At 40.9% G+C, this 11,380-nt stretch overlaps 1 protein-coding gene across 1 annotated transcript in view; it reads right to left on the bottom strand.

Annotated features, from left to right (window-relative positions):
- Window positions 1-11,380, bottom strand: part of cpo (carboxypeptidase O) — a 60,177-nt gene that overhangs the window by 22,014 nt on the left and 26,783 nt on the right. The gene's annotated exons all lie outside the window — the stretch shown is intronic.

An 11,380-nucleotide genomic window follows, 5' to 3' on the forward strand; every position in this document is an offset into this window, starting at 1 on the left:
AAGTAGCCATCAGTTTAACATATAACATTATACCTCATTATACTACAGAATAGTCAAATATTTGATATTATATTACAATATGCATACCTAATTTCAAAAAAGATGTGAAAAATGTAAATAAGAACAGAATGCAATGTTTTGCAAATATCAAAAATCCATATTCTATTCACAATGAAACAACAACAACAAAAAAACTAAACATAAAATATATTTAAACTGAGAATTTTACCATTAAAGAAAAAATAAGGTCATTTCAAATTTGATGTCTCAAAAATATTTGGACAGGGCTACGTTTCCCACTGTGTAGCACCATGTCTTCTGTACTTTTACATCTGGGACCTGAGGAGACCAGTTGCTGAAATCTTTTGAGAGGAATGTTGTCCCATGTGTGCCTGATACAGGATTGTAACTGCCCACCAGTTCTTGGTTTCCTTTGTTATGTTTTTCTTTCATGATGTAAAAAATGTTTTCAAATAGTGAAAGGACTAGACTGCAGGCAAGTTAGTTCAGCACCCAGACTTTTCTAATATGAAGTCATGCTATTGTAATAGATGCAGTAAGCAGTTAGCATTGTCTTGCTCAAATATGCAAGGCCTTTACCCATTTGTTGCTCTCAGACCTGTATATAGCTTTCAGCATTGATGGCTCATTTCCAAATGTACAAGCTGCCCATTACACAGGCAATAATGCATTCCTAAACCATCAGAGATGCAGCTTTTTTAACTGAGCACTGATAACAAGCCAGATGGTCCCTCTCCTCTTTAGTCCGGAGGACGTGGTGTCCACAGTTTCCAAAAAGAAATAAAAATTTTGATTCGTCTGAACTGTATTTTACTTTGTTTTAGTACATTTGAAACAAGCTTTGGCCCAGAAAGGATGGTGGCATTTCTGGGTCATGTTCACGCATGCCTTTTTCTTAGCATGATAGTGATTTAACCAGAAACCCCACCTGTAACCAAATAGACACACATATTAGACATTTAAAAATATTTAAACAAATAAAACTAATTAAGTGGATAACAAAAAAAAACTACTATTAGAATACAGAAAATGAATTGTTTTATTAAAAATATATATTTTCAAATATATCTTTATAATTAATATATATATATATATATTTGTTCGATTAAATAAAGTCAGCAGTGAAAAAGATAAAAACAGTATATTTTATACATAAATTTATTTATTTTAAAGCATAAATATTTAACAAAAGGTATACATACAGTAGCTGAAAGTATATAACACATAGCAAGCAGTACACACAGTGTGTGTGTGTGCGCTACTTTAAATATTATTTAAAAAAAGTATCCTAATGTTCTGTCAAAATTTGATTAATAGCTACTTACTAGACGTCAGTGTGTCATGGTGTGTGTCGTGTGCAAATAAGAAAGAACGCTCTTGTTACTGAAACTGCTGGACAAATAAAGCTAAGAAACGCCTCAGCGCTAGCGGATGCCGACACAGCATGGTCCGAACGCACGTCCCTGACACTGTCCAGTGATCAAACTGAGCGTCACAGTCTTGCCTTGACCTCGTCAACTGACAAACTGTCAACACACCCACACATCACCCTGTCCATTGATCTAGACCTAGCCGGGCCAGCTAGCGTCACCGCCTCACACCTAGTTTAGCATCCCTGCTAACAGGAAGTGGGACTTTGTGGGAAATGTAACACCTCAGCGAAAATCTGACTGCCGAGCGTCAAAGTGCTGGGCTTTTGAAAATGATTAGCAAGTAGATGGAGGAGAGGAGGGAAGAGGGAAAAAAAGAAAACACTCAATAAATATATAATATTCTTTCAGGATTTAGCATTAAAGAAGATTAGCAAAAAAAAAACCTGAGGTGAAAATAAATAGGAAATGTAATGAAGAAACATGACAACAATGGAAAAATATCGAATAATGAATAATAAATGATTAACTTCCTGAGCAAAATGCTAAGTGTAATGCAATTACCTAAAGGTGAAAGAGTACAGGCAGGAAAAAAGAGAACAAATGCTTTGTTGGTGTCAAGTGTATTGGCCTCCTGCAAAACTGGTGCTATGGTGACTGTAAGGGAGGGGTCATCAGTGTCAGTGCTTTTTTACAGTCTAAGGTAAAGTCATAACTTTTTTTTTATGTCTGCAAGACAGAGGATTTTGTTTTGATTTTTTACTTCTGCCCCTATTCCCCTCTTGTCGTTGTGGCTTGTTACCTGGTTGTGTTCACCTGTTTCGTGTCTTTGATCAGGTAGCCTCTATCGCGTAATTGTTGGCAGTCCAGTTGTATTGGAAATCCGAGGTGTACATAGTAAACAGGAATGGACAAAGTACAGTCCCCTGAGGTGCTCGTGTGTTACTGACCACAACATCAGACAGTGAATTACCCAACCTTACAAACTGGGGCTTATCTAACAGATGGTCAGCTATCCAGGACACAATGGACATGCTGACACCCATCCTGAGCAGTTTCTCACTCAGTAGAAATGGTTGTATTGTATTAAAGGCACTGGAGAAATAAAAAAAATTATCCTTACAATACCACTACATCCATCTATGGAAGAGTGAGCCCACTGCAACAGGTAGATCACCGCATCATCCACGCCCACCTGAGGCTGGTAGGCAAATTGTAGTGGGTCCAGAGAAGGTTTAACCAGTGGTCATACCTGTGACAAAACTAGGTACTCCAACACCTTCATGACATGTGACGTTAGTGCGATGGGTCTAAAGTGGTTTAGGCCAGATTAGCCTTCTTAGGTACCGGTACTACACACAATGTTTTGTATACCATAGTGCCAGTATTTTTTCCTACATCAGACTCAGGTTAAAGATACAGTATATTGCAGGATACTAGACAACTGAGCAACAGAAGACTTTAGAATCCTGGGGCTAATACTATCAGGGCCTGCAGCCTCGTTTTGGTTAAGTTTTTCCAGCTGCCTTCTCACCTGGCTAGCTGTCACCATCAGTGAGGGTGGTGTGCTGGTTTCAGGGGAAGATTGTACTGGGGGTTGTGAGCAGGGGTGCCCAGGAGTTGCTAAGGATGGTCATGTGGGTGTTGATTTGAGAGTGTGAAGACTGGCCCTGTGTGGAACGGCTACACAGGGCCAGTGCTACTACAACAACTGTACAAATTCATATTGTGGCAAGAAACACTCATTTAAGGAAAGAGAAAAGATCCATCATTACTTTCATTAATGAAGGTCAGTCAATCCGAACCATCTCAAAAACTTTAAATGCAAGTGCAGTCTCCAAAACCATGAATATCCATGAAGAAACAGGCTCTCATGAGGAACATTCCAGGAAAGGAGGACTAAGAGCTACCTCTGCTGCAGAAGATAAGTTTATTACAGCTACCAGTTTCAGAAACAACCAATTTACATATATGCATAAAGTAGCAGACATATTTCAAATTTGACTGATCAGAGGTCGAACCATTCATTTGGAAAAACAATACGTAAAAGAGGCTTGCTTGGGCTGAGAAACATAAGGAATGGACTTTAGATCAATGGAAAGCTGTCCTTTGGTCAAGATTTCTGGTTCTAACCACCATGGTTTTTGTTACACGTACTCTACAGAGGGTGAACATATGGTTCCTAAACATGTGGTTCCTACTGTGGAACATGGAGGTGTGATAGTCTGAAGGTGCTTTGCTGGTGCTCCTGCAAGAAGATAAAAAAGCAAGGTTTTTTATGGATTTCAAATTGTTTCATCCGGTCATGGCCTTGTCACACCTAGCAGAAGTCATTTAGGGTCAGCAGACAGACTGTGAGAGAGAGAGAGAAAGCGAGGGAGAAAGAAGGGAGGTGTTAAGTGATTCACAGCTTCACTTCACAGTGGTTTTACATTCGTATGTGAATTCAGCTGAGAAATGGAAATGAGCGAACACTTCTCCAGTGGGTTCAGCAGGGAATTAAGAGAGAAATCTATTTCACCAAAAGATAAAATGCTGGCTTTTTATCCTATAAATCATTCAGATGAGTACCATTAAGTAAACCTGGGCAACCGGTGACTCAACTCATCTGACCCCAAACCAGCTCTGATCAGTCAAGGCCTGGACTCCAGAAGACCTCTAGGGTGTGCTGTGGTATCTGGCACCAAGACATTAGCAGCGCATCTTTCATGTTCTGTAAATTAGGACCTAAATGGATTGGACTTGTTTGTCCAGTGCTCAGTTGGATTTGGATCTGGGAAATTTAGAGGCCAAAATTGACCCCTTGAACTCTGTCATGAGCCTCAAACCATTTCTGAACAAGTTTGTCTATCAAGCATTATCCGGCTGAAAGAGGTCACTGCCGTTAGGGAATACCGTTTGCCATGTACTTGGCCTGCAACAATGTTTAGGTAGGTGGTATGTGTCAAAGTAACATCTATGTGAATGCCAGGACCTAAAATTTCCCAGCAGAACATCAGACGGCCTTTGCCAGCTCACCAGGTCACCTTTTTCCATCGCTCTCTGGTCTAGTTCTTATGCTCACATGCCTTTGTGGTTGACGGGGCACTCTGTATGGGCACACTGACTGCACTGCTTCTATCTAACCCCATATGAAGCAAGATTTAAGCATTATGTTTTCAGCAGTTTGTGAGAGAAAGCATATGCAAAAGACAGATCTAGCCGAGTTCTGTGGCGATATCCAGGTCTTACCTAGTGCCAGAAAGTCTGTAATGAATTCAGCCATTCTGCCAGGTTCCAGAACGTGCCAAACACTGCTGTTTGAGATTGAGACAACAGAGCAGGGTAATGGAGGTTACTGATGATCTCCTGTTTGTGGATGAGAGCTTCTGAGTCTATGAGATGTGATGATAATGGTAGGTATTGAGGCTGTAGTCTAGTCAGGATTATTACTAAGCGTGAAAGTGTCTGTAGTAAAACAAATATATTTACAGTGAGGAAAATAAGTATTTGAACACACTGCTATTTTGCAAGTTCTCCCACTTAGAAATCATGGAGGGGTCTGAAATTGTCATCGTAGGGGCATGTCCACTGTGAGAGACATAATCTAAAAAAAAAAAAATCCAGAAATCACAATATATGATTTTTAAACTATTTATTTGTATAATACAGCTGCAAATAAGTATTTGAACACCTGTCTATCAGCTAGAATTCTGACCCTCAAAGACCTGTTAGTCTGCTTTTAAAATGTCCACCTCCACTACATTTATTATCCTAAATTAGATGCACCTGTTTGAGGTCGTTAGCTGCATAAAGACACCTGTCCACCCCATACAATCAGTAAGAATCCAACTACTAACATGGCCAAGACCAAAGAGCTGTCCAAAGACACTAGAGACAAAATTGTACACCTCCACAAGGCTGGAAAGGGCTACGGGGAAATTGCCAAGCAGCTTGGTGAAAAAAGGTCCACTGTTGGAGCAATCATTAGAAAATGGAAGAAGCTAAACATGACTGTCAATCTCCCTCGGACTGGGGCTCCATGCAAGATCTCACCTCGTGGGGTCTCAATGATCCTAAGGAAGGTGAGAAATCAGCCCAGAACTACACGGGAGGAGCTGGTCAATGACCTGAAAAGAGCTGGGACCACCGTTTCCAAGGTTACTGTTGGTAATACACTAAGACGTCATGGTTTGAAATCATGCATGACACGGAAGGTTTCCCTGCTTAAACCAGCACATGTCCAGGCACGTCTTAAGTTTGCCAATGACCATTTGGATGATGCAGAGGAGTCATGGGAGAAAGTCATGTGGTCAGATGAGACCAAAATAGAACTTTTGGGTCATAATTCCACTATACGTGTTTGGAGGAAGAAGAATGATGAGTACCATCCCAAGAACACCGTCCCTACTGTAAAGCATGGGGGTGGTAGCATCATGCTTTGGGGGTGTTTTTCTGCACATGGGACAGGAAGACTGCACTGTATTAAGGAGAGGATGACCGGGGCCATGTATTGCGAGATTTTGGGGAACAACCTCCTTCCCTCAGTTAGAGCATTAAAGATGGGTCGAGGCTGGGTCTTCCAACATGACAATGACCCGAAGCACACAGCCAGGATAACCAAGGAGTGGCTCTGTAAGAAGCATATCAAGGTTCTGGTGTGGCCTAGCCAGTCTCCAGACCTAAAACCAATAGAGAATCTTTGGAGGGAGCTCAAACTCCGTGTTTCTCAGCCACAGGCCAGAAACCTGACTGATCTAGAAAACAGGAGTGGAGAAGTGGGCCAAAATTCCTCCTGCAGTGTGTGCAAACCTGGTGAAAAACTACAGGAAACGTTTGACCTCTGAAATTGCAAACAAAGGCTACTGTACCAAATATTAACATTGACTTTCTCAGGTGTTCAAATACTTATTTGCAGCTGTATCATACAAATAAATAGTTAAAAAATCATACATTGTGATTTCTGGATTTTTTTTTTAGATTATGTCTCTCACAGTGGACATGCACCTACGATGACAATTTCAGACCCTTCCATGATTTCTAAGTGGGAGAACTTGCAAAATAGCAGGGTGTTCAAATACTTATTTTCCTCACTGTATATAGCCCTAAAGCACAACATGCACTTTCTTTAAGGAGACTATCTACTAGTGTCAATCTACATCAGCAAGACAAGACAAGACAAATGATCATTCAGTCATTGAAAGTTGAAGTGTTGGAAGCAGGAAAATCTGCAGGATCCAAAAAACAAAATGTGATGTCTACATGATTGGGTCAGAGCATCCCCAAAACACGATCTGAGGGGTGTTCCTGGAATGCAGTGCTTAGAACCGACCAAAAGTGGACAGAGAACGGACAACTGGTGAACCGGTAGGGTTCATGCTTTGGGGGTGCTCTTTCCCAGTCATGTAAACATCACATCTTGGTCAATGGATACTGCAGATTTTCCAGCTTCCAACACTTTAACTTCAAGAACCTAATGATCACTTGATACCTAATAAACATCACCTATTAAAGGTTTACCGGTAAGAAACTAATCAACATTAGCGATTTTACCCGTCAGTAACTGTTTTAATGTTATGGCTGAACAGGGTACAATCAGGTGGCAAGAATAAGATGATGGATGAACAGAATGAAAGTACAAACAGATAGATGAAGATGAATAGACATACAAAGTGATAGATGGGTGGACCAGACTGGATGGATAGACAGAGATGCTATGCAGGGTATGGTTAGATGGATAAAAAAGACAGATCAATGGAGGAACCTGGTGGATGGACAAAAGGGTGCAAAGATGATGACGAGTGAAGAATGGAGGAACTAAATGTGGAATGGGATGTTCAAAAGTCCCATAGACAAATAAATGTATCTATAATAAAATAAATGATTATAACCTTTATTATTTCTAGATTTTTTGTTGAAACCTAAAACAGAAAAAAGAAAAAAACAACAACTTATGTTTATCTTCCAAAATTAATTCCAGACTTTTTTTTTTAACTTCTCTGTAGAATCAGTGACTAGGGAATTATTTTGTCCATCCTTCCTCTGAATGCTACTTTTGTTTTGGAGTGTTCTTCGTATTCACGGTATTTATTTTAGGCAGCAGACTCATCAGCGCTTGGACCTTTCGGATCCAGGAGTTTTGAGGACTACACACAGGCAAATTCTATTCGACAAATGACTTCACGTCTTACACATGTCCAGATAAATATGAATCAATTTGCATCGGTTTGCTGTCACAATGATGTTAAAGTGCCATGTTTTCGCTTTAACTGAATCCGTGGTGCTGGTGGAAAACGATCGGATAGGGAGTCTACACTTTTACCGAACTTTTGTGAGATTTATGAGTACTCCTTTGAGTCCGTGGTCCTTCCTGGTTCCTGATTCTGGAACGCTGTTGGCGTCTCACACTTGATTAGTTGGAAACAAATCAGAGGTGCAACCGTTTCTGTAGCACCACATCTGTGTGTTTAAGCAAACCAGACCTAAAATTACAGACCAAAACCACTGTTTACTCATATCACCATGGCAACAGACAGGTAGATATAGAGCCAGATGGATGCTTCATTAATCCAGGAAGGGAAAATCACAGTCATGCAGCCAATAGCGGTTAAAGACGTAACACTTCGTCTAGCCAAATAAAGCTCAACCACACAGCAAAAAACAAGTAACAATTTTACCGATCCCTTGCATCCTGCTTACTCATTTGTCAGTTCAATTTGGATGGGGGCGGAGCTTCCGGGGAGTCTCAAGAAATATCTGTGATGCCGCAAATGTCGATCACCTAAACTTTCATACTTATAAATATATAAATGTGTTTGGTAAATTCAAATTATGTTCTAGAAACGATCTTCGTTTGTTCGCAAACTGCATAAGCGTCACCACAAATGATCATAGAACCATAAAGGGATAAGGCGGGGCTTCCAGAGAGGGCCAATAAATATCCATGATGCCGATCGGTGAAAGTCGGTCGGTTCAACTTTCATACTTATTATAAAAATACAAAAAAAAACTCGTTTGGCACTTTCGAATTATGTTTAAGAAAAGGCTTTTGCTAGTTCGCAAAATGCAAAAACGTGGCCACAAATGAACATAAAGGGATGGGAGGGGCTTCCAAGATGCATCAGTAAATATCGATGATGTTGCAAATGTTGATTGGCCCAGCTTTAATATTCGTTAGGAAAAACATTTGCCACGTTTAGATTATGTTCTAGAAACAATTTAAACACAGACACGCCCACAACAAACCATACATGGTGTTTTGGCGTCACCTACATTTACAGCATTTGGCGTAATTATCCAGAGTGACTTCCAACTGAGAATTTGAGGGTCTTGCTCAAGGGCCCAGAAATGGCAGCTTGGGGGTGCTGGGATTTTAACTTGTCACCACTGTACTACCCTCCTCCGATATTTACTTTATATAGGGTACTTCGTTTTCTAACCAAAAAGATATCGGAGAAAAAAAACCCAAAGTGTACCATTTTTAATCCATTTATAGTTACCTATACCTATAGCCTGTCTAATACAAAATAACAGAGAACCTGCTGACAGTGGAGACTCCTTCTTTACATACTAAATAAACTTCCTACAGGAACGAGTATACATCCGAAAGTACGTCCACCCAGAGAGGGATTGTGCAGTGTGGATTAGGAAAAGCGATCGGGTGCGTCCAGCCCTCTTCTGGATCCACTTCAGTGCACCTCATGGCTCCGCTGCTTGATTTGTTTTATTGCTGGAAAATGTGGCACGCTGTTGGCAGATGCTGCTTTTTTCCCCCCTCACTTGGCTGCCACACGAAGCGGGAAAGCATAAAAAAATGTCTTTACAAATCCCAAAAGGAATGAGATCGAGGTCCATCATAATGCCTGGTTCCTGGAACTCATGTCCACTTACGTGAGTCAAAGAGATGGACAAGATCTTGTTCATGGCTATTATTAGCTGTAAGAGTATGAATGAATGAATTCACTAGCACAGCATCTCACAACATCTCAGTCTAGGTGCTCCTTTGTATGATTGTTCATTAAGCTTTAATGTCATGTTAGCATCAGAGCCTCATATGTGGCAGATCCTCAAATCCATAGCATTTAAATGACTGTATAAGACATTTCAACTTTACATAAGACAAAAAACTGAAAGGTTACAGTCCAAAAAGATGTACATGCTCCTTTGTCAGTTTTGGATATTTCCCTCAATATTATGTTTGTTCCCCCGCGTAAAGTAGCGCTAATCGATAAATAATTGCTAGCAAGGATATGAAAGCGACGTTTAGCTAGAGACTCGAGGCGTACTCGGATACCGTTGGACGTCGAGGTCATGTTTGCTGTGCACTCACTCAGACGGGCCGTGTAGTTCAGACAGTAAGGGACGTGTGCCTCGAGTGGCCTTTGAACCAGTAAATATACAAGTGAACAGGTTTGTCATTCTCAGAGAAGTGAATCAGAGGCAAACACACACACACACACACACACACACACATACAGGCAGTGACTAACACAGCCTAGACAGGTGAACTCATCAAGGTGGAAATCATATAATAAGACAAATTGCTTCTAGGAAAGACCTGTGTGTGTTTTGTAGTGGCTCACACACACACGAACACATACTAGCATGAATACATCTGCTCATACTCAGTGTTTTCTCAGTCTGTAGCCTCCCGTCTCTTTTTTCACAATCCATCTCTTTCAAACATTTTGCAAACGTTTTTTTATGTCGAGGTTAATAACCAAACAAAACGTCTCGCTAAGAGCTCCGCTCCGTATGAAACTGAATTTGTTTAGAGTTCGATATTAGGCCCGAATGACAAGACGAGTCCTCCTCCTGGGACGGTGAACTTTTCCCCTCGACATTTGACGGAGCGCAGAAGTTTCCCGACAAGCGCACGCTAGACATTTCCAAAAGTGCTCAGGAAACAGCTCGTACATCTGCTCCATGCTAATGGGCTCAGACTCATACGTTATCGTTTCGGGTAGGATTCGGTAGACTACACCCGTGTCAGTGTTCTTTTTGCGTCACGTCTGACAAAACGCAACATGAGGCAAATTGTCTCGAAAACCTACTTTACATGATAAGTCCAGACGCCCAATCCTGCATGAAACTAGTTATATTACCTTCACAAGGATTCTCTGCTTAGAATGAAACACCACCATTATTGTATATTAAATATTAGGAACTCGACTGGATATTGGGAAGACCTTGCTACATCGAATGATGTAAAATTGCTGACTGCTGAAAAATCGTGACGTGATCGAAGGCATGCACTGCTATGATTTGATGCTCTGTGCACATGCATCCCATTTATAAATATTAGCTGGGGTGGTTCTATTTACAAGTACTGTAATAATTTCATCAATGTAAAGACAATCACCATGGCCTATGCATGCGATTATATTCACACACGCATTCTGTACATATGCACACAGTCACAGGGCGCACCAACATTCATAAGTCAGTGTGCCAAAAGTCCTCCTCCTTTGTACATCAGGAGCTGCGCAACTGGTGCTATTCAGCGCTGTATTGCTGTGCAGTGGAACTATTTTGAAGGTGATGGTGTGTAAACTTAGACAAAGAAAGTGCTTTCATAATAAATTCATATATATTCGGTAAAATGAACATTGAATATTTTCCTGTTTTTAAATCAGGCCATACCCCATGCCCCGGCGACTGCCACGACTTTCCAATCATTCCTCCGGATCCGTTTTTAAATACAATTGAGCAGCTATGAGGTTAAGGGTCCCACTCAGGGGCCCAGGAGTGGCAACCTGGTGTGGCTGGGATTTGAACTCAAGACCTTCAGATCCAAGTCCCAATTTTTCCAAACCTCTAATCTCCCACCACCCGTCACTGTTCCGTGTATAATAGGAATTCGAGGGGTTTGTACGCAACATAAATCCAGTTCATGCCACATTTCGGTGCCAGGTACTAATAATTCAGCAACTGAATGTATCGATAGACGAATCCACATAGAAAAAAGTGCAAAAATGATGCATTCCAGCAAACAACTCTTTCAATTCTTT

This window comes from Silurus meridionalis, chromosome 24 (genome assembly GCF_014805685.1).
Source record: "Silurus meridionalis isolate SWU-2019-XX chromosome 24, ASM1480568v1, whole genome shotgun sequence".
Classification (NCBI taxonomy): Eukaryota; Metazoa; Chordata; class Actinopteri; order Siluriformes; family Siluridae; genus Silurus; species Silurus meridionalis.